The following is a 25,972-nucleotide window of genomic DNA, read 5'->3' on the forward strand; positions in this document are numbered from 1 at the left end:
GCGACAGCGCGCGCGCGCGCGAGGCTTCTTAGGGGCGCCGGCGGCAGCCGCCAGCGTCTACGGCCATACCACCCTGAACGCGCCCGATCTCGTCTGATCTCGGAAGCTAAGCAGGGTCGGGCCTGGTTAGTACTTGGATGGGAGACCGCCTGGGAATACCGGGTGCTGTAGGCTTTTGCCTCCCGCCGCCTCCCTCTCCTTTTGCGCCCCCCCCAACGGCCCCAGCGCCGCTCCCTCCACGCTCCTCCCGCCCCTCCTCCCTCCTCACCGGTCGCCCCATCGCCCCGCCACGCCCCCACCGCTGTCCAGCCGCGCGAGTGCCCCGCGGCCGCGGCCACCGCCGCCGCCGCCGCCGCCGCCGCCGCCCAGCCCTTCCACCTCGCGGCCCCACGGGAACCCAGGGCCAACCGGGGCCGGCCCCGCGTGGCCGTGCCCCCGACGCCGCCCTCGTCCGGCGGGCTCCCTCTGTCCTCGGCGGCCTCTTCCCACCCGCCAGGCTCCTGAGAGACCCTAGCGGTCCACTCGGCCGGCGCGGCACCCAAGCAGTTGGTCGAGTCGTGGTGTGCGATGGAACGGATCCCGCTCCGGGCTGCGGAGGCCCGGACAGCTTCAGCAAGCTGCCAGCAGCCCCTCCGTCTTCCAGAGCCCATCTAGGAAAGACCCCGGGTCAGGCCTCTCCAAACAGCACCTACAGAAGGACGGGGCCCACTGGGCTCGAGAGGAGCCTTCCGGGCCTGGCCATCCATCCCAAGCGGGACGGCTTCTGGATTTTCTGATGCCTGCGCCGTGTGTCAGCTTCTCCAAGTCGGTACCTGGCTGTCCTTGATACCGTCGTTCGCGAGAAACCCTCGTTTCCGCACCGGAGTTGGTACGGGTCCTTTTGTGTTGTCTTTCCTTAAAGACGTCCCCTTCCCCAAGTGTCTAAGTTTCAAGCGCCTCCCCCCGCTCCCCGGCTGGGATGCAACTCCGTCTCCGTCTTCGCTTTTGTCTTTTGGGGGGGGGGGGGTCCTGCCTTCGTTTGAAAGGTCGGTGTCTGGCTCCTCGTGGATCCCTTGCATCCGTTTTGATTCTGAACAGACTGGATGGAAGGATTAGGAATCTTGCTGCGCTGGCCCAGGGTTTTGGTGTCCCCTCACTCAGGTGCCTCACTCTGTCCTGCCCCCCTCCTGGCCTCTGTCTGCCAGAGGGAGTGGACGAGTCCCCCGAGAGGACATTTCCGTCCTCAGCGGCCAGCCCTTCCTGGCTCCTTGGCTTGAGCTTTCATATCGTGCGGCTCGGGCAGCTTTGAAAGTCTGCTCTTCCCCTGCCTGTGTCCGCGCAGACTATCGCGGAAAGGGGATCCGGGAAAGCGGGAGGGGAGTTTGCTCCAGGGGAGGAGAGCGGGGATGACAGGGAGGAGGAGAGGGGAGACTTGCCTCAGATCGCACGGACTTTTACATTTTCAAGGGGGGAATTCATCAAGGTAAGCCGTCTCTTCCCCACCGCAGACAGAAAGCAATAGTTGCTCGCTGTGGAGAAGCTGGGACATGCGGGCAGAGCAGGAAGAGAGGACCTCAACCTCCATCCTCTCACCGTTCAGCAATCATCCTGGGAGCGAATATCCTCGTGTTTCCCTTTTCCCGTGGGCCCCACTTTCCCTGCCAGAGCAGACCCAGGGCACCTGTGGCCTGCTTCCTGCTTGCCCGGGATGGCGGGGTGGCGGGGCGGGGCGGGCCGCGCGTCGCTCCCTGCAGGGTAGCGCCCTGGGTGGTTCTGGTTCCGACGGCTCCCCCAATCTGACCTCCGATGAGCGTGTTCTGCTGGGAGAACTGGGGCTGTGTCTCCGTAAGTTTCCCGGAGTGCGGCCCCGGAGGCTTGGTCTCAAACGAAGGCTCGGCAGCAAGGGCCGCCGTTCCTGCGAGGGACTCGCCCTCCCTGAGCGGCAGTTGCCTCATCTGGTTGGAAAGGGGGTCCTGTTAGTGCCTCGTCGGTGGCGTTGTTGCGAGCGCGGAAGCGGGAGCACGGAGCACACCGCTCAGCACGGAGCGCGGCACTGGTTGGTGCGCGCTCATCGTCTGCCGTCCTTCCCTGTGAGCATAGTGCTTTCCGCCGACATTCGCCCGGCACCTGCGGGCCGCGTGCCTGCTTGGGGCCGGACCCAGCAGCCGAGGACGCAGGTGCCAAAATCTCTGCCTTTGGGGGAGTTCGCCGCCTCGTGCCTGGGACGGGAGGACCGACGGCAGACCAACACGTCCCGACGAGAGGCGGCGTCCCCGACGACGGGACGCGGTGCCGTGGGAAATGGAGAGCCTGGCACAGCCGAGGTCCTGGTCAGACATGCGTTGATGGCGTCGCTCTCTTTCCCCCAGCCCGCCCCCCGCCCCCCACCCCGGCCCCCCGGCCCTTTCCTCTCCCTCGCGTCCCGAGGTCCCCTTTCCAACGGGATCCAAGAACGCCCACAGGGCCCAAACTCTTGAGATGGGCAGTGCAGACATCGTGCACTGGATCCCGGGTGGACGACGGGAGAGGGCTGCGGCCCAGAACCCTGAAGCCCAGAGGTCTCGGGACGGGGATACCGGTGACGTCGGGAGGCACCAACGGGTGTTCCGACGTGCGTTTCCCTCCCCGTAATCACACCGTGGCGCTCATCCGTCCATCCTCGGCGTGCTAGCCATCTTGGTAAAACTAAGGAGACTTAACGGGTGAGCTAACCTGTGGGAGACCCTGGGTAATGTCCCTACCTGCGCTCGAGCAGACTGTGGACGCTGTGGTCGTCGGGGAGGGGGTTCTGTACGTCTGGTAGATTGCGTTGGTTTCTCGGGCGAAGTTCTCCGTGTCCTGACTTTTCTGGCTGCTCGTTCTGTCAACTCAGGAAGTCCGGGGGCGCCCCGCAGAAAGAGGAAAAGAGCCAGAACGAAGAGGCGAAGAGAGAAGGAAAGAAACACACAAACACGCACGCGCACACAAAAACGCGCACACACAGAGCGAGAGCGAGAGCGAGAGCGAGAGCGAGAGCGAGCCCGAGCCCGGCTGCCTGTCCGTGGCTCCTGGGCGTCCGGGTCGCGGGACAGGGATCCCAGGAGCGCTGCACTCCTGAGACCCTGTCTGCACGTCCCAGGGCCCCAGGGGTGATCGCCAGCCCCAGGGCCCCCGCCTCCTTGCCCGGGCCCAGCTCAAGCACCACCGCCCTCCTGTGGGGAAGCTGCCTCTTGGGCAGGGCCTCTCTGTGTCAGCGTGAGCGTCTGTGTGTCTGTCCCGGGGGGTGTCTGTCTGGGTCCGTGTCTCGGATCCTCTCAATCTCTCTGTCTCTGCCTCTGTCTCTGTCTCTGTCTCTGTGTCTCTCAGGTCGGTCAGTCAGGAGCTGTCCAGGGTGGCCGCGGGGCCTGGGGTTGAGGGCGCGGTCCGGGTCCCGTGGGCGGGGCGCGGGGCGGGGCGGGGAAGGGTGGCCCGCCCTGGTCTCCCCGCGCCCCGCCGCCCGCCCCGGAGGGGTTTCCGGTGATGCCCTCTGGTCGCGCCGGTGGCTCCAGCTGGATTTGGGCAAGTTGGGGCCGGGCCGGAGCGGCGGCCGCCGGGGGTTGTTGGGCCCGGGTTCGTTGGGAGGCGCCTCGGGCCGGAGGGGCCTCGCCGGCCCGGGGCCCCGACGCGCTGACGCGCCGACGCGCCGACGCGCCCGACGCCCCGGGCCACCTGTCCCCGAGCAGAGCAGCCGGATGTCCTGCGACCCGTCGCCGGGATGCGGGCGGACAGGAGGCCTGGAGCGTCCGGGGCCGGCTTGGGAGAGCGCCTAGACTTGCGCCCCGCCCGCCCACAGTCCCCGGGGTGCCCGAGGCCTCCCGCGCCCTGGGCGGGCGGCAGGGCAGGGCAGGGCAGGGCAGGGCAGGGCAGGGCAGGGTTTGGCTGGCCGCGGCGGCGGCGGCGGCGGCGGCGGCGGCGGCGGCGGGAGGCAGTGGCAGGCAGGCGGCAGGCGGCGGAGCGCGGGGCGCAGGGGACGCGGGCGGCCGGTGCGCGTCACAGGGGCTCGGGCGCGCGCGTCACAGACGCCAGGCGACGGCGCGTCACAGGGGCCAGGCGACAGCGCGCGCGCGCGCGAGGCTTCTTAGGGGCGCCGGCGGCAGCCGCCAGCGTCTACGGCCATACCACCCTGAACGCGCCCGATCTCGTCTGATCTCGGAAGCTAAGCAGGGTCGGGCCTGGTTAGTACTTGGATGGGAGACCGCCTGGGAATACCGGGTGCTGTAGGCTTTTGCCTCCCGCCGCCTCCCTCTCCTTTTGCGCCCCCCCCCCCCCCGCCCCCCGGCCCTAGAGCCGCTCCCTCCACGCTCCTCCCGCCCCTCCTCCCTCCTCACCGGTCGCCCCATCGCCCCGCCACGCCCCCACCGCTGTCCAGCCGCGCGAGTGCCCCGCGGCCGCGGCCACCGCCGCCGCCGCCGCCGCCGCCGCCCAGCCCTTCCACCTCGCGGCCCCACGGGAACCCAGGGCCAACCGGGGCCGGCCCCGCGTGGCCGTGCCCCCGACGCCGCCCTCGTCCGGCGGGCTCCCTCTGTCCTCGGCGGCCTCTTCCCACCCGCCAGGCTCCTGAGAGACCCTAGCGGTCCACTCGGCCGGCGCGGCACCCAAGCAGTTGGTCGAGTCGTGGTGTGCGATGGAACGGATCCCGCTCCGGGCTGCGGAGGCCCGGACAGCTTCAGCAAGCTGCCAGCAGCCCCTCCGTCTTCCAGAGCCCATCTAGGAAAGACCCCGGGTCAGGCCTCTCCAAACAGCACCTACAGAAGGACGGGGCCCACTGGGCTCGAGAGGAGCCTTCCGGGCCTGGCCATCCATCCCAAGCGGGACGGCTTCTGGATTTTCTGATGCCTGCGCCGTGTGTCAGCTTCTCCAAGTCGGTACCTGGCTGTCCTTGATACCGTCGTTCGCGAGAAACCCTCGTTTCCGCACCGGAGTTGGTACGGGTCCTTTTGTGTTGTCTTTCCTTAAAGACGTCCCCTTCCCCAAGTGTCTAAGTTTCAAGCGCCTCCCCCCGCTCCCCGGCTGGGATGCAACTCCGTCTCCGTCTTCGCTTTTGTCTTTTGGGGGGGGGGGGGTCCTGCCTTCGTTTGAAAGGTCGGTGTCTGGCTCCTCGTGGATCCCTTGCATCCGTTTTGATTCTGAACAGACTGGATGGAAGGATTAGGAATCTTGCTGCGCTGGCCCAGGGTTTTGGTGTCCCCTCACTCAGGTGCCTCACTCTGTCCTGCCCCCCTCCTGGCCTCTGTCTGCCAGAGGGAGTGGACGAGTCCCCCGAGAGGACATTTCCGTCCTCAGCGGCCAGCCCTTCCTGGCTCCTTGGCTTGAGCTTTCATATCGTGCGGCTCGGGCAGCTTTGAAAGTCTGCTCTTCCCCTGCCTGTGTCCGCGCAGACTATCGCGGAAAGGGGATCCGGGAAAGCGGGAGGGGAGTTTGCTCCAGGGGAGGAGAGCGGGGATGACAGGGAGGAGGAGAGGGGAGACTTGCCTCAGATCGCACGGACTTTTACATTTTCAAGGGGGGAATTCATCAAGGTAAGCCGTCTCTTCCCCACCGCAGACAGAAAGCAATAGTTGCTCGCTGTGGAGAAGCTGGGACATGCGGGCAGAGCAGGAAGAGAGGACCTCAACCTCCATCCTCTCACCGTTCAGCAATCATCCTGGGAGCGAATATCCTCGTGTTTCCCTTTTCCCGTGGGCCCCACTTTCCCTGCCAGAGCAGACCCAGGGCACCTGTGGCCTGCTTCCTGCTTGCCCGGGATGGCGGGGTGGCGGGGCGGGGCGGGCCGCGCGTCGCTCCCTGCAGGGTAGCGCCCTGGGTGGTTCTGGTTCCGACGGCTCCCCCAATCTGACCTCCGATGAGCGTGTTCTGCTGGGAGAACTGGGGCTGTGTCTCCGTAAGTTTCCCGGAGTGCGGGCCCGGAGGCTTGGTCTCAAACGAAGGCTCGGCAGCAAGGGCCGCCGTTCCTGCGAGGGACTCGCCCTCCCTGAGCGGCAGTTGCCTCATCTGGTTGGAAAGGGGGTCCTGTTAGTGCCTCGTCGGTGGCGTTGTTGCGAGCGCGGAAGCGGGAGCACGGAGCACACCGCTCAGCACGGAGCGCGGCACTGGTTGGTGCGCGCTCATCGTCTGCCGTCCTTCCCTGTGAGCATAGTGCTTTCCGCCGACATTCGCCCGGCACCTGCGGGCCGCGTGCCTGCTTGGGGCCGGACCCAGCAGCCGAGGACGCAGGTGCCAAAATCTCTGCCTTTGGGGGAGTTCGCCGCCTCGTGCCTGGGACGGGAGGACCGACGGCAGACCAACACGTCCCGACGAGAGGCGGCGTCCCCGACGACGGGACGCGGTGCCGTGGGAAATGGAGAGCCTGGCACAGCCGAGGTCCTGGTCAGACATGCGTTGATGGCGTCGCTCTCTTTCCCCCAGCCCGCCCCCCGCCCCCCACCCCGGCCCCCCGGCCCTTTCCTCTCCCTCGCGTCCCGAGGTCCCCTTTCCAACGGGATCCAAGAACGCCCACAGGGCCCAAACTCTTGAGATGGGCAGTGCAGACATCGTGCACTGGATCCCGGGTGGACGACGGGAGAGGGCTGCGGCCCAGAACCCTGAAGCCCAGAGGTCTCGGGACGGGGATACCGGTGACGTCGGGAGGCACCAACGGGTGTTCCGACGTGCGTTTCCCTCCCCGTAATCACACCGTGGCGCTCATCCGTCCATCCTCGGCGTGCTAGCCATCTTGGTAAAACTAAGGAGACTTAACGGGTGAGCTAACCTGTGGGAGACCCTGGGTAATGTCCCTACCTGCGCTCGAGCAGACTGTGGACGCTGTGGTCGTCGGGGAGGGGGTTCTGTACGTCTGGTAGATTGCGTTGGTTTCTCGGGCGAAGTTCTCCGTGTCCTGACTTTTCTGGCTGCTCGTTCTGTCAACTCAGGAAGTCCGGGGGCGCCCCGCAGAAAGAGGAAAAGAGCCAGAACGAAGAGGCGAAGAGAGAAGGAAAGAAACACACAAACACGCACGCGCACACAAAAACGCGCACACACAGAGCGAGAGCGAGAGCGAGAGCGAGAGCGAGAGCGAGCCCGAGCCCGGCTGCCTGTCCGTGGCTCCTGGGCGTCCGGGTCGCGGGAGAGGGATCCCAGGAGCGCTGCACTCCTGAGACCCTGTCTGCACGTCCCAGGGCCCCAGGGGTGATCGCCAGCCCCAGGGCCCCCGCCTCCTTGCCCGGGCCCAGCTCAAGCACCACCGCCCTCCTGTGGGGAAGCTGCCTCTTGGGCAGGGCCTCTCTGTGTCAGCGTGAGCGTCTGTGTGTCTGTCCCGGGGGGTGTCTGTCTGGGTCCGTGTCTCGGATCCTCTCAATCTCTCTGTCTCTGCCTCTGTCTCTGTCTCTGTCTCTGTGTCTCTCAGGTCGGTCAGTCAGGAGCTGTCCAGGGTGGCCGCGGGGCCTGGGGTTGAGGGCGCGGTCCGGGTCCCGTGGGCGGGGCGCGGGGCGGGGCGGGGAAGGGTGGCCCGCCCTGGTCTCCCCGCGCCCCGCCGCCCGCCCCGGAGGGGTTTCCGGTGATGCCCTCTGGTCGCGCCGGTGGCTCCAGCTGGATTTGGGCAAGTTGGGGCCGGGCCGGAGCGGCGGCCGCCGGGGGTTGTTGGGCCCGGGTTCGTTGGGAGGCGCCTCGGGCCGGAGGGGCCTCGCCGGCCCGGGGCCCCGACGCGCTGACGCGCCGACGCGCCGACGCGCCCGACGCCCCGGGCCACCTGTCCCCGAGCAGAGCAGCCGGATGTCCTGCGACCCGTCGCCGGGATGCGGGCGGACAGGAGGCCTGGAGCGTCCGGGGCCGGCTTGGGAGAGCGCCTAGACTTGCGCCCCGCCCGCCCACAGTCCCCGGGGTGCCCGAGGCCTCCCGCGCCCTGGGCGGGCGGCAGGGCAGGGCAGGGCAGGGCAGGGCAGGGCAGGGCAGGGTTTGGCTGGCCGCGGCGGCGGCGGCGGCGGCGGCGGCGGCGGCGGCGGGAGGCAGTGGCAGGCAGGCGGCAGGCGGCGGAGCGCGGGGCGCAGGGGACGCGGGCGGCCGGTGCGCGTCACAGGGGCTCGGGCGCGCGCGTCACAGACGCCAGGCGACGGCGCGTCACAGGGGCCAGGCGACAGCGCGCGCGCGCGCGAGGCTTCTTAGGGGCGCCGGCGGCAGCCGCCAGCGTCTACGGCCATACCACCCTGAACGCGCCCGATCTCGTCTGATCTCGGAAGCTAAGCAGGGTCGGGCCTGGTTAGTACTTGGATGGGAGACCGCCTGGGAATACCGGGTGCTGTAGGCTTTTGCCTCCCGCCGCCTCCCTCTCCTTTTGCGCCCCCCCCCCCCCCGCCCCCCGGCCCTAGAGCCGCTCCCTCCACGCTCCTCCCGCCCCTCCTCCCTCCTCACCGGTCGCCCCATCGCCCCGCCACGCCCCCACCGCTGTCCAGCCGCGCGAGTGCCCCGCGGCCGCGGCCACCGCCGCCGCCGCCGCCGCCGCCGCCCAGCCCTTCCACCTCGCGGCCCCACGGGAACCCAGGGCCAACCGGGGCCGGCCCCGCGTGGCCGTGCCCCCGACGCCGCCCTCGTCCGGCGGGCTCCCTCTGTCCTCGGCGGCCTCTTCCCACCCGCCAGGCTCCTGAGAGACCCTAGCGGTCCACTCGGCCGGCGCGGCACCCAAGCAGTTGGTCGAGTCGTGGTGTGCGATGGAACGGATCCCGCTCCGGGCTGCGGAGGCCCGGACAGCTTCAGCAAGCTGCCAGCAGCCCCTCCGTCTTCCAGAGCCCATCTAGGAAAGACCCCGGGTCAGGCCTCTCCAAACAGCACCTACAGAAGGACGGGGCCCACTGGGCTCGAGAGGAGCCTTCCGGGCCTGGCCATCCATCCCAAGCGGGACGGCTTCTGGATTTTCTGATGCCTGCGCCGTGTGTCAGCTTCTCCAAGTCGGTACCTGGCTGTCCTTGATACCGTCGTTCGCGAGAAACCCTCGTTTCCGCACCGGAGTTGGTACGGGTCCTTTTGTGTTGTCTTTCCTTAAAGACGTCCCCTTCCCCAAGTGTCTAAGTTTCAAGCGCCTCCCCCCGCTCCCCGGCTGGGATGCAACTCCGTCTCCGTCTTCGCTTTTGTCTTTTGGGGGGGGGGGGTGTCCTGCCTTCGTTTGAAAGGTCGGTGTCTGGCTCCTCGTGGATCCCTTGCATCCGTTTTGATTCTGAACAGACTGGATGGAAGGATTAGGAATCTTGCTTCGTTGGCCCAGGGTTTTGGTGTCCCCTCACTCAGGTGCCTCACTCTGTCCTGCCCCCCTCCTGGCCTCTGTCTGCCAGAGGGAGTGGACGAGTCCCCCGAGAGGACATTTCCGTCCTCAGCGGCCAGCCCTTCCTGGCTCCTTGGCTTCAGCTTTCATTTCGTGCGGCTCGGGCAGCTTTGAAAGTCTGCTCTTCCCCTGCCTGTGTCCGCGCAGACTATCGCGGAAAGGGGATCCGGGAAAGCGGGAGGGGAGTTTGCTCCAGGGGAGGAGAGCGGGGATGACAGGGAGGAGGAGAGGGGAGACTTGCCTCAGATCGCACGGACTTTTACATTTTCAAGGGGGGAATTCATCAAGGTAAGCCGTCTCTTCCCCACCGCAGACAGAAAGCAATAGTTGCTCGCTGTGGAGAAGCTGGGACATGCGGGCAGAGCAGGAAGAGAGGACCTCAACCTCCATCCTCTCACCGTTCAGCAATCATCCTGGGAGCGAATATCCTCGTGTTTCCCTTTTCCCGTGGGCCCCACTTTCCCTGCCAGAGCAGACCCAGGGCACCTGTGGCCTGCTTCCTGCTTGCCCGGGATGGCGGGGTGGCGGGGCGGGGCGGGCCGCGCGTCGCTCCCTGCAGGGTAGCGCCCTGGGTGGTTCTGGTTCCGACGGCTCCCCCAATCTGACCTCCGATGAGCGTGTTCTGCTGGGAGAACTGGGGCTGTGTCTCCGTAAGTTTCCCGGAGTGCGGGCCCGGAGGCTTGGTCTCAAACGAAGGCTCGGCAGCAAGGGCCGCCGTTCCTGCGAGGGACTCGCCCTCCCTGAGCGGCAGTTGCCTCATCTGGTTGGAAAGGGGGTCCTGTTAGTGCCTCGTCGGTGGCGTTGTTGCGAGCGCGGAAGCGGGAGCACGGAGCACACCGCTCAGCACGGAGCGCGGCACTGGTTGGTGCGCGCTCATCGTCTGCCGTCCTTCCCTGTGAGCATAGTGCTTTCCGCCGACATTCGCCCGGCACCTGCGGGCCGCGTGCCTGCTTGGGGCCGGACCCAGCAGCCGAGGACGCAGGTGCCAAAATCTCTGCCTTTGGGGGAGTTCGCCGCCTCGTGCCTGGGACGGGAGGACCGACGGCAGACCAACACGTCCCGACGAGAGGCGGCGTCCCCGACGACGGGACGCGGTGCCGTGGGAAATGGAGAGCCTGGCACAGCCGAGGTCCTGGTCAGACATGCGTTGATGGCGTCGCTCTCTTTCCCCCAGCCCGCCCCCCGCCCCCCACCCCGGCCCCCCGGCCCTTTCCTCTCCCTCGCGTCCCGAGGTCCCCTTTCCAACGGGATCCAAGAACGCCCACAGGGCCCAAACTCTTGAGATGGGCAGTGCAGACATCGTGCACTGGATCCCGGGTGGACGACGGGAGAGGGCTGCGGCCCAGAACCCTGAAGCCCAGAGGTCTCGGGACGGGGATACCGGTGACGTCGGGAGGCACCAACGGGTGTTCCGACGTGCGTTTCCCTCCCCGTAATCACACCGTGGCGCTCATCCGTCCATCCTCGGCGTGCTAGCCATCTTGGTAAAACTAAGGAGACTTAACGGGTGAGCTAACCTGTGGGAGACCCTGGGTAATGTCCCTACCTGCGCTCGAGCAGACTGTGGACGCTGTGGTCGTCGGGGAGGGGGTTCTGTACGTCTGGTAGATTGCGTTGGTTTCTCGGGCGAAGTTCTCCGTGTCCTGACTTTTCTGGCTGCTCGTTCTGTCAACTCAGGAAGTCCGGGGGCGCCCCGCAGAAAGAGGAAAAGAGCCAGAACGAAGAGGCGAAGAGAGAAGGAAAGAAACACACAAACACGCACGCGCACACAAAAACGCGCACACACAGAGCGAGAGCGAGAGCGAGAGCGAGAGCGAGAGCGAGCCCGAGCCCGGCTGCCTGTCCGTGGCTCCTGGGCGTCCGGGTCGCGGGACAGGGATCCCAGGAGCGCTGCACTCCTGAGACCCTGTCTGCACGTCCCAGGGCCCCAGGGGTGATCGCCAGCCCCAGGGCCCCCGCCTCCTTGCCCGGGCCCAGCTCAAGCACCACCGCCCTCCTGTGGGGAAGCTGCCTCTTGGGCAGGGCCTCTCTGTGTCAGCGTGAGCGTCTGTGTGTCTGTCCCGGGGGGTGTCTGTCTGGGTCCGTGTCTCGGATCCTCTCAATCTCTCTGTCTCTGCCTCTGTCTCTGTCTCTGTCTCTGTGTCTCTCAGGTCGGTCAGTCAGGAGCTGTCCAGGGTGGCCGCGGGGCCTGGGGTTGAGGGCGCGGTCCGGGTCCCGTGGGCGGGGCGCGGGGCGGGGCGGGGAAGGGTGGCCCGCCCTGGTCTCCCCGCGCCCCGCCGCCCGCCCCGGAGGGCTTTCCGGTGATGCCCTCTGGTCGCGCCGGTGGCTCCAGCTGGATTTGGGCAAGTTGGGGCCGGGCCGGAGCGGCGGCCGCCGGGGGTTGTTGGGCCCGGGTTCGTTGGGAGGCGCCTCGGGCCGGAGGGGCCTCGCCGGCCCGGGGCCCCGACGCGCTGACGCGCCGACGCGCCGACGCGCCCGACGCCCCGGGCCACCTGTCCCCGAGCAGAGCAGCCGGATGTCCTGCGACCCGTCGCCGGGATGCGGGCGGACAGGAGGCCTGGAGCGTCCGGGGCCGGCTTGGGAGAGCGCCTAGACTTGCGCCCCGCCCGCCCACAGTCCCCGGGGTGCCCGAGGCCTCCCGCGCCCTGGGCGGGCGGCAGGGCAGGGCAGGGCAGGGCAGGGCAGGGCAGGGCAGGGTTTGGCTGGCCGCGGCGGCGGCGGCGGCGGCGGCGGCGGCGGCGGGAGGCAGTGGCAGGCAGGCGGCAGGCGGCGGAGCGCGGGGCGCAGGGGACGCGGGCGGCCGGTGCGCGTCACAGGGGCTCGGGCGCGCGCGTCACAGACGCCAGGCGACGGCGCGTCACAGGGGCCAGGCGACAGCGCGCGCGCGCGCGAGGCTTCTTAGGGGCGCCGGCGGCAGCCGCCAGCGTCTACGGCCATACCACCCTGAACGCGCCCGATCTCGTCTGATCTCGGAAGCTAAGCAGGGTCGGGCCTGGTTAGTACTTGGATGGGAGACCGCCTGGGAATACCGGGTGCTGTAGGCTTTTGCCTCCCGCCGCCTCCCTCTCCTTTTGCGCCCCCCCCAACGGCCCCAGCGCCGCTCCCTCCACGCTCCTCCCGCCCCTCCTCCCTCCTCACCGGTCGCCCCATCGCCCCGCCACGCCCCCACCGCTGTCCAGCCGCGCGAGTGCCCCGCGGCCGCGGCCACCGCCGCCGCCGCCGCCGCCGCCGCCGCCCAGCCCTTCCACCTCGCGGCCCCACGGGAACCCAGGGCCAACCGGGGCCGGCCCCGCGTGGCCGTGCCCCCGACGCCGCCCTCGTCCGGCGGGCTCCCTCTGTCCTCGGCGGCCTCTTCCCACCCGCCAGGCTCCTGAGAGACCCTAGCGGTCCACTCGGCCGGCGCGGCACCCAAGCAGTTGGTCGAGTCGTGGTGTGCGATGGAACGGATCCCGCTCCGGGCTGCGGAGGCCCGGACAGCTTCAGCAAGCTGCCAGCAGCCCCTCCGTCTTCCAGAGCCCATCTAGGAAAGACCCCGGGTCAGGCCTCTCCAAACAGCACCTACAGAAGGACGGGGCCCACTGGGCTCGAGAGGAGCCTTCCGGGCCTGGCCATCCATCCCAAGCGGGACGGCTTCTGGATTTTCTGATGCCTGCGCCGTGTGTCAGCTTCTCCAAGTCGGTACCTGGCTGTCCTTGATACCGTCGTTCGCGAGAAACCCTCGTTTCCGCACCGGAGTTGGTACGGGTCCTTTTGTGTTGTCTTTCCTTAAAGACGTCCCCTTCCCCAAGTGTCTAAGTTTCAAGCGCCTCCCCCCGCTCCCCGGCTGGGATGCAACTCCGTCTCCGTCTTCGCTTTTGTCTTTTGGGGGGGGGGGGTCCTGCCTTCGTTTGAAAGGTCGGTGTCTGGCTCCTCGTGGATCCCTTGCATCCGTTTTGATTCTGAACAGACTGGATGGAAGGATTAGGAATCTTGCTGCGCTGGCCCAGGGTTTTGGTGTCCCCTCACTCAGGTGCCTCACTCTGTCCTGCCCCCCTCCTGGCCTCTGTCTGCCAGAGGGAGTGGACGAGTCCCCCGAGAGGACATTTCCGTCCTCAGCGGCCAGCCCTTCCTGGCTCCTTGGCTTGAGCTTTCATATCGTGCGGCTCGGGCAGCTTTGAAAGTCTGCTCTTCCCCTGCCTGTGTCCGCGCAGACTATCGCGGAAAGGGGATCCGGGAAAGCGGGAGGGGAGTTTGCTCCAGGGGAGGAGAGCGGGGATGACAGGGAGGAGGAGAGGGGAGACTTGCCTCAGATCGCACGGACTTTTACATTTTCAAGGGGGGAATTCATCAAGGTAAGCCGTCTCTTCCCCACCGCAGACAGAAAGCAATAGTTGCTCGCTGTGGAGAAGCTGGGACATGCGGGCAGAGCAGGAAGAGAGGACCTCAACCTCCATCCTCTCACCGTTCAGCAATCATCCTGGGAGCGAATATCCTCGTGTTTCCCTTTTCCCGTGGGCCCCACTTTCCCTGCCAGAGCAGACCCAGGGCACCTGTGGCCTGCTTCCTGCTTGCCCGGGATGGCGGGGTGGCGGGGCGGGGCGGGCCGCGCGTCGCTCCCTGCAGGGTAGCGCCCTGGGTGGTTCTGGTTCCGACGGCTCCCCCAATCTGACCTCCGATGAGCGTGTTCTGCTGGGAGAACTGGGGCTGTGTCTCCGTAAGTTTCCCGGAGTGCGGCCCCGGAGGCTTGGTCTCAAACGAAGGCTCGGCAGCAAGGGCCGCCGTTCCTGCGAGGGACTCGCCCTCCCTGAGCGGCAGTTGCCTCATCTGGTTGGAAAGGGGGTCCTGTTAGTGCCTCGTCGGTGGCGTTGTTGCGAGCGCGGAAGCGGGAGCACGGAGCACACCGCTCAGCACGGAGCGCGGCACTGGTTGGTGCGCGCTCATCGTCTGCCGTCCTTCCCTGTGAGCATAGTGCTTTCCGCCGACATTCGCCCGGCACCTGCGGGCCGCGTGCCTGCTTGGGGCCGGACCCAGCAGCCGAGGACGCAGGTGCCAAAATCTCTGCCTTTGGGGGAGTTCGCCGCCTCGTGCCTGGGACGGGAGGACCGACGGCAGACCAACACGTCCCGACGAGAGGCGGCGTCCCCGACGACGGGACGCGGTGCCGTGGGAAATGGAGAGCCTGGCACAGCCGAGGTCCTGGTCAGACATGCGTTGATGGCGTCGCTCTCTTTCCCCCAGCCCGCCCCCCGCCCCCCACCCCGGCCCCCCGGCCCTTTCCTCTCCCTCGCGTCCCGAGGTCCCCTTTCCAACGGGATCCAAGAACGCCCACAGGGCCCAAACTCTTGAGATGGGCAGTGCAGACATCGTGCACTGGATCCCGGGTGGACGACGGGAGAGGGCTGCGGCCCAGAACCCTGAAGCCCAGAGGTCTCGGGACGGGGATACCGGTGACGTCGGGAGGCACCAACGGGTGTTCCGACGTGCGTTTCCCTCCCCGTAATCACACCGTGGCGCTCATCCGTCCATCCTCGGCGTGCTAGCCATCTTGGTAAAACTAAGGAGACTTAACGGGTGAGCTAACCTGTGGGAGACCCTGGGTAATGTCCCTACCTGCGCTCGAGCAGACTGTGGACGCTGTGGTCGTCGGGGAGGGGGTTCTGTACGTCTGGTAGATTGCGTTGGTTTCTCGGGCGAAGTTCTCCGTGTCCTGACTTTTCTGGCTGCTCGTTCTGTCAACTCAGGAAGTCCGGGGGCGCCCCGCAGAAAGAGGAAAAGAGCCAGAACGAAGAGGCGAAGAGAGAAGGAAAGAAACACACAAACACGCACGCGCACACAAAAACGCGCACACACAGAGCGAGAGCGAGAGCGAGAGCGAGAGCGAGAGCGAGCCCGAGCCCGGCTGCCTGTCCGTGGCTCCTGGGCGTCCGGGTCGCGGGAGAGGGATCCCAGGAGCGCTGCACTCCTGAGACCCTGTCTGCACGTCCCAGGGCCCCAGGGGTGATCGCCAGCCCCAGGGCCCCCGCCTCCTTGCCCGGGCCCAGCTCAAGCACCACCGCCCTCCTGTGGGGAAGCTGCCTCTTGGGCAGGGCCTCTCTGTGTCAGCGTGAGCGTCTGTGTGTCTGTCCCGGGGGGTGTCTGTCTGGGTCCGTGTCTCGGATCCTCTCAATCTCTCTGTCTCTGCCTCTGTCTCTGTCTCTGTCTCTGTGTCTCTCAGGTCGGTCAGTCAGGAGCTGTCCAGGGTGGCCGCGGGGCCTGGGGTTGAGGGCGCGGTCCGGGTCCCGTGGGCGGGGCGCGGGGCGGGGCGGGGAAGGGTGGCCCGCCCTGGTCTCCCCGCGCCCCGCCGCCCGCCCCGGAGGGGTTTCCGGTGATGCCCTCTGGTCGCGCCGGTGGCTCCAGCTGGATTTGGGCAAGTTGGGGCCGGGCCGGAGCGGCGGCCGCCGGGGGTTGTTGGGCCCGGGTTCGTTGGGAGGCGCCTCGGGCCGGAGGGGCCTCGCCGGCCCGGGGCCCCGACGCGCTGACGCGCCGACGCGCCGACGCGCCCGACGCCCCGGGCCACCTGTCCCCGAGCAGAGCAGCCGGATGTCCTGCGACCCGTCGCCGGGATGCGGGCGGACAGGAGGCCTGGAGCGTCCGGGGCCGGCTTGGGAGAGCGCCTAGACTTGCGCCCCGCCCGCCCACAGTCCCCGGGGTGCCCGAGGCCTCCCGCGCCCTGGGCGGGCGGCAGGGCAGGGCAGGGCAGGGCAGGGCAGGGCAGGGCAGGGTTTGGCTGGCCGCGGCGGCGGCGGCGGCGGCGGCGGCGGCGGCGGCGGGAGGCAGTGGCAGGCAGGCGGCAGGCGGCGGAGCGCGGGGCGCAGGGGACGCGGGCGGCCGGTGCGCGTCACAGGGGCTCGGGCGCGCGCGTCACAGACGCCAGGCGACGGCGCGTCACAGGGGCCAGGCGACAGCGCGCGCGCGCGCGAGGCTTCTTAGGGGCGCCGGCGGCAGCCGCCAGCGTCTACGGCCATACCACCCTGAACGCGCCCGATCTCGTCTGATCTCGGAAGCTAAGCAGGGTCGGGCCTGGTTAGTACTTGGATGGGAGACCGCCTGGGAATACCGGGTGCTGTAGGCTTTTGCCTCCCGCCGCCTCCCTCTCCTTTTGCGCCCCCCCCAACGGCCCCAGCGCCGCTCCCTCCACGCTCCTCCCGCCCCTCCTCCCTCCTCACCGGTCGCCCCATCGCCCCGCCACGCCCCCACCGCTGTCCAGCCGCGCGAGTGCCCCGCGGCCGCGGCCACCGCCGCCGCCGCCGCCGCCGCCGCCGCCCAGCCCTTCCACCTCGCGGCCCCACGGGAACCCAGGGCCAACCGGGGCCGGCCCCGCGTGGCCGTGCCCCCGACGCCGCCCTCGTCCGGCGGGCTCCCTCTGTCCTCGGCGGCCTCTTCCCACCCGCCAGGCTCCTGAGAGACCCTAGCGGTCCACTCGGCCGGCGCGGCACCCAAGCAGTTGGTCGAGTCGTGGTGTGCGATGGAACGGATCCCGCTCCGGGCTGCGGAGGCCCGGACAGCTTCAGCAAGCTGCCAGCAGCCCCTCCGTCTTCCAGAGCCCATCTAGGAAAGACCCCGGGTCAGGCCTCTCCAAACAGCACCTACAGAAGGACGGGGCCCACTGGGCTCGAGAGGAGCCTTCCGGGCCTGGCCATCCATCCCAAGCGGGACGGCTTCTGGATTTTCTGATGCCTGCGCCGTGTGTCAGCTTCTCCAAGTCGGTACCTGGCTGTCCTTGATACCGTCGTTCGCGAGAAACCCTCGTTTCCGCACCGGAGTTGGTACGGGTCCTTTTGTGTTGTCTTTCCTTAAAGACGTCCCCTTCCCCAAGTGTCTAAGTTTCAAGCGCCTCCCCCCGCTCCCCGGCTGGGATGCAACTCCGTCTCCGTCTTCGCTTTTGTCTTTTGGGGGGGGGGGGGTCCTGCCTTCGTTTGAAAGGTCGGTGTCTGGCTCCTCGTGGATCCCTTGCATCCGTTTTGATTCTGAACAGACTGGATGGAAGGATTAGGAATCTTGCTGCGCTGGCCCAGGGTTTTGGTGTCCCCTCACTCAGGTGCCTCACTCTGTCCTGCCCCCCTCCTGGCCTCTGTCTGCCAGAGGGAGTGGACGAGTCCCCCGAGAGGACATTTCCGTCCTCAGCGGCCAGCCCTTCCTGGCTCCTTGGCTTGAGCTTTCATATCGTGCGGCTCGGGCAGCTTTGAAAGTCTGCTCTTCCCCTGCCTGTGTCCGCGCAGACTATCGCGGAAAGGGGATCCGGGAAAGCGGGAGGGGAGTTTGCTCCAGGGGAGGAGAGCGGGGATGACAGGGAGGAGGAGAGGGGAGACTTGCCTCAGATCGCACGGACTTTTACATTTTCAAGGGGGGAATTCATCAAGGTAAGCCGTCTCTTCCCCACCGCAGACAGAAAGCAATAGTTGCTCGCTGTGGAGAAGCTGGGACATGCGGGCAGAGCAGGAAGAGAGGACCTCAACCTCCATCCTCTCACCGTTCAGCAATCATCCTGGGAGCGAATATCCTCGTGTTTCCCTTTTCCCGTGGGCCCCACTTTCCCTGCCAGAGCAGACCCAGGGCACCTGTGGCCTGCTTCCTGCTTGCCCGGGATGGCGGGGTGGCGGGGCGGGGCGGGCCGCGCGTCGCTCCCTGCAGGGTAGCGCCCTGGGTGGTTCTGGTTCCGACGGCTCCCCCAATCTGACCTCCGATGAGCGTGTTCTGCTGGGAGAACTGGGGCTGTGTCTCCGTAAGTTTCCCGGAGTGCGGGCCCGGAGGCTTGGTCTCAAACGAAGGCTCGGCAGCAAGGGCCGCCGTTCCTGCGAGGGACTCGCCCTCCCTGAGCGGCAGTTGCCTCATCTGGTTGGAAAGGGGGTCCTGTTAGTGCCTCGTCGGTGGCGTTGTTGCGAGCGCGGAAGCGGGAGCACGGAGCACACCGCTCAGCACGGAGCGCGGCACTGGTTGGTGCGCGCTCATCGTCTGCCGTCCTTCCCTGTGAGCATAGTGCTTTCCGCCGACATTCGCCCGGCACCTGCGGGCCGCGTGCCTGCTTGGGGCCGGACCCAGCAGCCGAGGACGCAGGTGCCAAAATCTCTGCCTTTGGGGGAGTTCGCCGCCTCGTGCCTGGGACGGGAGGACCGACGGCAGACCAACACGTCCCGACGAGAGGCGGCGTCCCCGACGACGGGACGCGGTGCCGTGGGAAATGGAGAGCCTGGCACAGCCGAGGTCCTGGTCAGACATGCGTTGATGGCGTCGCTCTCTTTCCCCCAGCCCGCCCCCCGCCCCCCACCCCGGCCCCCCGGCCCTTTCCTCTCCCTCGCGTCCCGAGGTCCCCTTTCCAACGGGATCCAAGAACGCCCACAGGGCCCAAACTCTTGAGATGGGCAGTGCAGACATCGTGCACTGGATCCCGGGTGGACGACGGGAGAGGGCTGCGGCCCAGAACCCTGAAGCCCAGAGGTCTCGGGACGGGGATACCGGTGACGTCGGGAGGCACCAACGGGTGTTCCGACGTGCGTTTCCCTCCCCGTAATCACACCGTGGCGCTCATCCGTCCATCCTCGGCGTGCTAGCCATCTTGGTAAAACTAAGGAGACTTAACGGGTGAGCTAACCTGTGGGAGACCCTGGGTAATGTCCCTACCTGCGCTCGAGCAGACTGTGGACGCTGTGGTCGTCGGGGAGGGGGTTCTGTACGTCTGGTAGATTGCGTTGGTTTCTCGGGCGAAGTTCTCCGTGTCCTGACTTTTCTGGCTGCTCGTTCTGTCAACTCAGGAAGTCCGGGGGCGCCCCGCAGAAAGAGGAAAAGAGCCAGAACGAAGAGGCGAAGAGAGAAGGAAAGAAACACACAAACACGCACGCGCACACAAAAACGCGCACACACAGAGCGAGAGCGAGAGCGAGAGCGAGAGCGAGAGCGAGCCCGAGCCCGGCTGCCTGTCCGTGGCTCCTGGGCGTCCGGGTCGCGGGACAGGGATCCCAGGAGCGCTGCACTCCTGAGACCCTGTCTGCACGTCCCAGGGCCCCAGGGGTGATCGCCAGCCCCAGGGCCCCCGCCTCCTTGCCCGGGCCCAGCTCAAGCACCACCGCCCTCCTGTGGGGAAGCTGCCTCTTGGGCAGGGCCTCTCTGTGTCAGCGTGAGCGTCTGTGTGTCTGTCCCGGGGGGTGTCTGTCTGGGTCCGTGTCTCGGATCCTCTCAATCTCTCTGTCTCTGCCTCTGTCTCTGTCTCTGTCTCTGTGTCTCTCAGGTCGGTCAGTCAGGAGCTGTCCAGGGTGGCCGCGGGGCCTGGGGTTGAGGGCGCGGTCCGGGTCCCGTGGGCGGGGCGCGGGGCGGGGCGGGGAAGGGTGGCCCGCCCTGGTCTCCCCGCGCCCCGCCGCCCGCCCCGGAGGGCTTTCCGGTGATGCCCTCTGGTCGCGCCGGTGGCTCCAGCTGGATTTGGGCAAGTTGGGGCCGGGCCGGAGCGGCGGCCGCCGGGGGTTGTTGGGCCCGGGTTCGTTGGGAGGCGCCTCGGGCCGGAGGGGCCTCGCCGGCCCGGGGCCCCGACGCGCTGACGCGCCGACGCGCCGACGCGCCCGACGCCCCGGGCCACCTGTCCCCGAGCAGAGCAGCCGGATGTCCTGCGACCCGTCGCCGGGATGCGGGCGGACAGGAGGCCTGGAGCGTCCGGGGCCGGCTTGGGAGAGCGCCTAGACTTGCGCCCCGCCCGCCCACAGTCCCCGGGCTGCCCGAGGCCTCCCGCGCCCTGGGCGGGCGGCAGGGCAGGGCAGGGCAGGGCAGGGCAGGGCAGGGTTTGGCTGGCCGCGGCGGCGGCGGCGGCGGCGGCGGCGGCGGCGGCGGGAGGCAGTGGCAGGCAGGCGGCAGGCGGCGGAGCGCGGGGCGCAGGGGACGCGGGCGGCCGGTGCGCGTCACAGGGGCTCGGGCGCGCGCGTCACAGACGCCAGGCGACGGCGCGTCACAGGGGCCAGGCGACAGCGCGCGCGCGCGCGAGGCTTCTTAGGGGCGCCGGCGGCAGCCGCCAGCGTCTACGGCCATACCACCCTGAACGCGCCCGATCTCGTCTGATCTCGGAAGCTAAGCAGGGTCGGGCCTGGTTAGTACTTGGATGGGAGACCGCCTGGGAATACCGGGTGCTGTAGGCTTTTGCCTCCCGCCGCCTCCCTCTCCTTTTGCGCCCCCCCCCCCCCCCCCCCGGCCCCAGCGCCGCTCCCTCCACGCTCCTCCCGCCCCTCCTCCCTCCTCACCGGTCGCCCCATCGCCCCGCCACGCCCCCACCGCTGTCCAGCCGCGCGAGTGCCCCGCGGCCGCGGCCACCGCCGCCGCCACCGCCGCCGCCGCCGCCCAGCCCTTCCACCTCGCGGCCCCACGGGAACCCAGGGCCAACCGGGGCCGGCCCCGCGTGGCCGTGCCCCCGACGCCGCCCTCGTCCGGCGGGCTCCCTCTGTCCTCGGCGGCCTCTTCCCACCCGCCAGGCTCCTGAGAGACCCTAGCGGTCCACTCGGCCGGCGCGGCACCCAAGCAGTTGGTCGAGTCGTGGTGTGCGATGGAACGGATCCCGCTCCGGGCTGCGGAGGCCCGGACAGCTTCAGCAAGCTGCCAGCAGCCCCTCCGTCTTCCAGAGCCCATCTAGGAAAGACCCCGGGTCAGGCCTCTCCAAACAGCACCTACAGAAGGACGGGGCCCACTGGGCTCGAGAGGAGCCTTCCGGGCCTGGCCATCCATCCCAAGCGGGACGGCTTCTGGATTTTCTGATGCCTGCGCCGTGTGTCAGCTTCTCCAAGTCGGTACCTGGCTGTCCTTGATACCGTCGTTCGCGAGAAACCCTCGTTTCCGCACCGGAGTTGGTACGGGTCCTTTTGTGTTGTCTTTCCTTAAAGACGTCCCCTTCCCCAAGTGTCTAAGTTTCAAGCGCCTCCCCCCGCTCCCCGGCTGGGATGCAACTCCGTCTCCGTCTTCGCTTTTGTCTTTTGGGGGGGGGGGGGTCCTGCCTTCGTTTGAAAGGTCGGTGTCTGGCTCCTCGTGGATCCCTTGCATCCGTTTTGATTCTGAACAGACTGGATGGAAGGATTAGGAATCTTGCTGCGCTGGCCCAGGGTTTTGGTGTCCCCTCACTCAGGTGCCTCACTCTGTCCTGCCCCCCTCCTGGCCTCTGTCTGCCAGAGGGAGTGGACGAGTCCCCCGAGAGGACATTTCCGTCCTCAGCGGCCAGCCCTTCCTGGCTCCTTGGCTTGAGCTTTCATATCGTGCGGCTCGGGCAGCTTTGAAAGTCTGCTCTTCCCCTGCCTGTGTCCGCGCAGACTATCGCGGAAAGGGGATCCGGGAAAGCGGGAGGGGAGTTTGCTCCAGGGGAGGAGAGCGGGGATGACAGGGAGGAGGAGAGGGGAGACTTGCCTCAGATCGCACGGACTTTTACATTTTCAAGGGGGGAATTCATCAAGGTAAGCCGTCTCTTCCCCACCGCAGACAGAAAGCAATAGTTGCTCGCTGTGGAGAAGCTGGGACATGCGGGCAGAGCAGGAAGAGAGGACCTCAACCTCCATCCTCTCACCGTTCAGCAATCATCCTGGGAGCGAATATCCTCGTGTTTCCCTTTTCCCGTGGGCCCCACTTTCCCTGCCAGAGCAGACCCAGGGCACCTGTGGCCTGCTTCCTGCTTGCCCGGGATGGCGGGGTGGCGGGGCGGGGCGGGCCGCGCGTCGCTCCCTGCAGGGTAGCGCCCTGGGTGGTTCTGGTTCCGACGGCTCCCCCAATCTGACCTCCGATGAGCGTGTTCTGCTGGGAGAACTGGGGCTGTGTCTCCGTAAGTTTCCCGGAGTGCGGGCCCGGAGGCTTGGTCTCAAACGAAGGCTCGGCAGCAAGGGCCGCCGTTCCTGCGAGGGACTCGCCCTCCCTGAGCGGCAGTTGCCTCATCTGGTTGGAAAGGGGGTCCTGTTAGTGCCTCGTCGGTGGCGTTGTTGCGAGCGCGGAAGCGGGAGCACGGAGCACACCGCTCAGCACGGAGCGCGGCACTGGTTGGTGCGCGCTCATCGTCTGCCGTCCTTCCCTGTGAGCATAGTGCTTTCCGCCGACATTCGCCCGGCACCTGCGGGCCGCGTGCCTGCTTGGGGCCGGACCCAGCAGCCGAGGACGCAGGTGCCAAAATCTCTGCCTTTGGGGGAGTTCGCCGCCTCGTGCCTGGGACGGGAGGACCGACGGCAGACCAACACGTCCCGACGAGAGGCGGCGTCCCCGACGACGGGACGCGGTGCCGTGGGAAATGGAGAGCCTGGCACAGCCGAGGTCCTGGTCAGACATGCGTTGATGGCGTCGCTCTCTTTCCCCCAGCCCGCCCCCCGCCCCCCACCCCGGCCCCCCGGCCCTTTCCTCTCCCTCGCGTCCCGAGGTCCCCTTTCCAACGGGATCCAAGAACGCCCACAGGGCCCAAACTCTTGAGATGGGCAGTGCAGACATCGTGCACTGGATCCCGGGTGGACGACGGGAGAGGGCTGCGGCCCAGAACCCTGAAGCCCAGAGGTCTCGGGACGGGGATACCGGTGACGTCGGGAGGCACCAACGGGTGTTCCGACGTGCGTTTCCCTCCCCGTAATCACACCGTGGCGCTCATCCGTCCATCCTCGGCGTGCTAGCCATCTTGGTAAAACTAAGGAGACTTAACGGGTGAGCTAACCTGTGGGAGACCCTGGGTAATGTCCCTACCTGCGCTCGAGCAGACTGTGGACGCTGTGGTCGTCGGGGAGGGGGTTCTGTACGTCTGGTAGATTGCGTTGGTTTCTCGGGCGAAGTTCTCCGTGTCCTGACTTTTCTGGCTGCTCGTTCTGTCAACTCAGGAAGTCCGGGGGCGCCCCGCAGAAAGAGGAAAAGAGCCAGAACGAAGAGGCGAAGAGAGAAGGAAAGAAACACACAAACACGCACGCGCACACAAAAACGCGCACACACAGAGCGAGAGCGAGAGCGAGAGCGAGAGCGAGAGCGAGCCCGAGCCCGGCTGCCTGTCCGTGGCTCCTGGGCGTCCGGGTCGCGGGAGAGGGATCCCAGGAGCGCTGCACTCCTGAGACCCTGTCTGCACGTCCCAGGGCCCCAGGGGTGATCGCCAGCCCCAGGGCCCCCGCCTCCTTGCCCGGGCCCAGCTCAAGCACCACCGCCCTCCTGTGGGGAAGCTGCCTCTTGGGCAGGGCCTCTCTGTGTCAGCGTGAGCGTCTGTGTGTCTGTCCCGGGGGGTGTCTGTCTGGGTCCGTGTCTCGGATCCTCTCAATCTCTCTGTCTCTGCCTCTGTCTCTGTCTCTGTCTCTGTGTCTCTCAGGTCGGTCAGTCAGGAGCTGTCCAGGGTGGCCGCGGGGCCTGGGGTTGAGGGCGCGGTCCGGGTCCCGTGGGCGGGGCGCGGGGCGGGGCGGGGAAGGGTGGCCCGCCCTGGTCTCCCCGCGCCCCGCCGCCCGCCCCGGAGGGCTTTCCGGTGATGCCCTCTGGTCGCGCCGGTGGCTCCAGCTGGATTTGGGCAAGTTGGGGCCGGGCCGGAGCGGCGGCCGCCGGGGGTTGTTGGGCCCGGGTTCGTTGGGAGGCGCCTCGGGCCGGAGGGGCCTCGCCGGCCCGGGGCCCCGACGCGCTGACGCGCCGACGCGCCGACGCGCCCGACGCCCCGGGCCACCTGTCCCCGAGCAGAGCAGCCGGATGTCCTGCGACCCGTCGCCGGGATGCGGGCGGACAGGAGGCCTGGAGCGTCCGGGGCCGGCTTGGGAGAGCGCCTAGACTTGCGCCCCGCCCGCCCACAGTCCCCGGGGTGCCCGAGGCCTCCCGCGCCCTGGGCGGGCGGCAGGGCAGGGCAGGGCAGGGCAGGGCAGGGCAGGGCAGGGTTTGGCTGGCCGCGGCGGCGGCGGCGGCGGCGGCGGCGGCGGCGGCGGGAGGCAGTGGCAGGCAGGCGGCAGGCGGCGGAGCGCGGGGCGCAGGGGACGCGGGCGGCCGGTGCGCGTCACAGGGGCTCGGGCGCGCGCGTCACAGACGCCAGGCGACGGCGCGTCACAGGGGCCAGGCGACAGCGCGCGCGCGCGCGAGGCTTCTTAGGGGCGCCGGCGGCAGCCGCCAGCGTCTACGGCCATACCACCCTGAACGCGCCCGATCTCGTCTGATCTCGGAAGCTAAGCAGGGTCGGGCCTGGTTAGTACTTGGATGGGAGACCGCCTGGGAATACCGGGTGCTGTAGGCTTTTGCCTCCCGCCGCCTCCCTCTCCTTTTGCGCCCCCCCCCCCCCGCCCCCCGGCCCTAGAGCCGCTCCCTCCACGCTCCTCCCGCCCCTCCTCCCTCCTCACCGGTCGCCCCATCGCCCCGCCACGCCCCCACCGCTGTCCAGCCGCGCGAGTGCCCCGCGGCCGCGGCCACCGCCGCCGCCGCCGCCGCCGCCGCCCAGCCCTTCCACCTCGCGGCCCCACGGGAACCCAGGGCCAACCGGGGCCGGCCCCGCGTGGCCGTGCCCCCGACGCCGCCCTCGTCCGGCGGGCTCCCTCTGTCCTCGGCGGCCTCTTCCCACCCGCCAGGCTCCTGAGAGACCCTAGCGGTCCACTCGGCCGGCGCGGCACCCAAGCAGTTGGTCGAGTCGTGGTGTGCGATGGAACGGATCCCGCTCCGGGCTGCGGAGGCCCGGACAGCTTCAGCAAGCTGCCAGCAGCCCCTCCGTCTTCCAGAGCCCATCTAGGAAAGACCCCGGGTCAGGCCTCTCCAAACAGCACCTACAGAAGGACGGGGCCCACTGGGCTCGAGAGGAGCCTTCCGGGCCTGGCCATCCATCCCAAGCGGGACGGCTTCTGGATTTTCTGATGCCTGCGCCGTGTGTCAGCTTCTCCAAGTCGGTACCTGGCTGTCCTTGATACCGTCGTTCGCGAGAAACCCTCGTTTCCGCACCGGAGTTGGTACGGGTCCTTTTGTGTTGTCTTTCCTTAAAGACGTCCCCTTCCCCAAGTGTCTAAGTTTCAAGCGCCTCCCCCCGCTCCCCGGCTGGGATGCAACTCCGTCTCCGTCTTCGCTTTTGTCTTTTGGGGGGGGGGGGGTCCTGCCTTCGTTTGAAAGGTCGGTGTCTGGCTCCTCGTGGATCCCTTGCATCCGTTTTGATTCTGAACAGACTGGATGGAAGGATTAGGAATCTTGCTGCGCTGGCCCAGGGTTTTGGTGTCCCCTCACTCAGGTGCCTCACTCTGTCCTGCCCCCCTCCTGGCCTCTGTCTGCCAGAGGGAGTGGACGAGTCCCCCGAGAGGACATTTCCGTCCTCAGCGGCCAGCCCTTCCTGGCTCCTTGGCTTGAGCTTTCATATCGTGCGGCTCGGGCAGCTTTGAAAGTCTGCTCTTCCCCTGCCTGTGTCCGCGCAGACTATCGCGGAAAGGGGATCCGGGAAAGCGGGAGGGGAGTTTGCTCCAGGGGAGGAGAGCGGGGATGACAGGGAGGAGGAGAGGGGAGACTTGCCTCAGATCGCACGGACTTTTACATTTTCAAGGGGGGAATTCATCAAGGTAAGCCGTCTCTTCCCCACCGCAGACAGAAAGCAATAGTTGCTCGCTGTGGAGAAGCTGGGACATGCGGGCAGAGCAGGAAGAGAGGACCTCAACCTCCATCCTCTCACCGTTCAGCAATCATCCTGGGAGCGAATATCCTCGTGTTTCCCTTTTCCCGTGGGCCCCACTTTCCCTGCCAGAGCAGACCCAGGGCACCTGTGGCCTG

General features: G+C 68.0%; 7 non-coding genes across 7 annotated transcripts; all 7 read left to right on the forward strand.

Annotated features, from left to right (window-relative positions):
* The first annotated feature begins 55 nt into the window (after window positions 1-55).
* On the forward strand, window positions 56-174 carry LOC138922474 (5S ribosomal RNA). Its single transcript, XR_011435560.1, has one exon. It is a non-coding gene; the product is annotated as a 5S ribosomal RNA (ribosomal RNA).
* Window positions 175-4,102: 3,928 nt separating this feature from the next.
* On the forward strand, window positions 4,103-4,221 carry LOC138922475 (5S ribosomal RNA). Its single transcript, XR_011435561.1, has one exon. It is a non-coding gene; the product is annotated as a 5S ribosomal RNA (ribosomal RNA).
* Window positions 4,222-8,156: 3,935 nt separating this feature from the next.
* Window positions 8,157-8,275, forward strand: LOC138922476 (5S ribosomal RNA). Its single transcript, XR_011435562.1, has one exon. It is a non-coding gene; the product is annotated as a 5S ribosomal RNA (ribosomal RNA).
* Window positions 8,276-12,208: 3,933 nt separating this feature from the next.
* Window positions 12,209-12,327, forward strand: LOC138922477 (5S ribosomal RNA). Its single transcript, XR_011435563.1, has one exon. It is a non-coding gene; the product is annotated as a 5S ribosomal RNA (ribosomal RNA).
* A 3,927-nt stretch (window positions 12,328-16,254) lies between these two features.
* On the forward strand, window positions 16,255-16,373 carry LOC138922478 (5S ribosomal RNA). Its single transcript, XR_011435564.1, has one exon. It is a non-coding gene; the product is annotated as a 5S ribosomal RNA (ribosomal RNA).
* A 3,923-nt stretch (window positions 16,374-20,296) lies between these two features.
* On the forward strand, window positions 20,297-20,415 carry LOC138922479 (5S ribosomal RNA). Its single transcript, XR_011435565.1, has one exon. It is a non-coding gene; the product is annotated as a 5S ribosomal RNA (ribosomal RNA).
* Window positions 20,416-24,351: 3,936 nt separating this feature from the next.
* Window positions 24,352-24,470, forward strand: LOC138922480 (5S ribosomal RNA). The gene has a single exon (XR_011435566.1). It is a non-coding gene; the product is annotated as a 5S ribosomal RNA (ribosomal RNA).
* The last annotated feature ends 1,502 nt before the right edge of the window (window positions 24,471-25,972 follow it).

Source organism: Equus caballus, unplaced genomic scaffold, assembly GCF_041296265.1.
Source record: "Equus caballus isolate H_3958 breed thoroughbred unplaced genomic scaffold, TB-T2T haplotype2-0000897, whole genome shotgun sequence".
In the NCBI taxonomy this organism is placed as follows: Eukaryota; Metazoa; Chordata; class Mammalia; order Perissodactyla; family Equidae; genus Equus; species Equus caballus.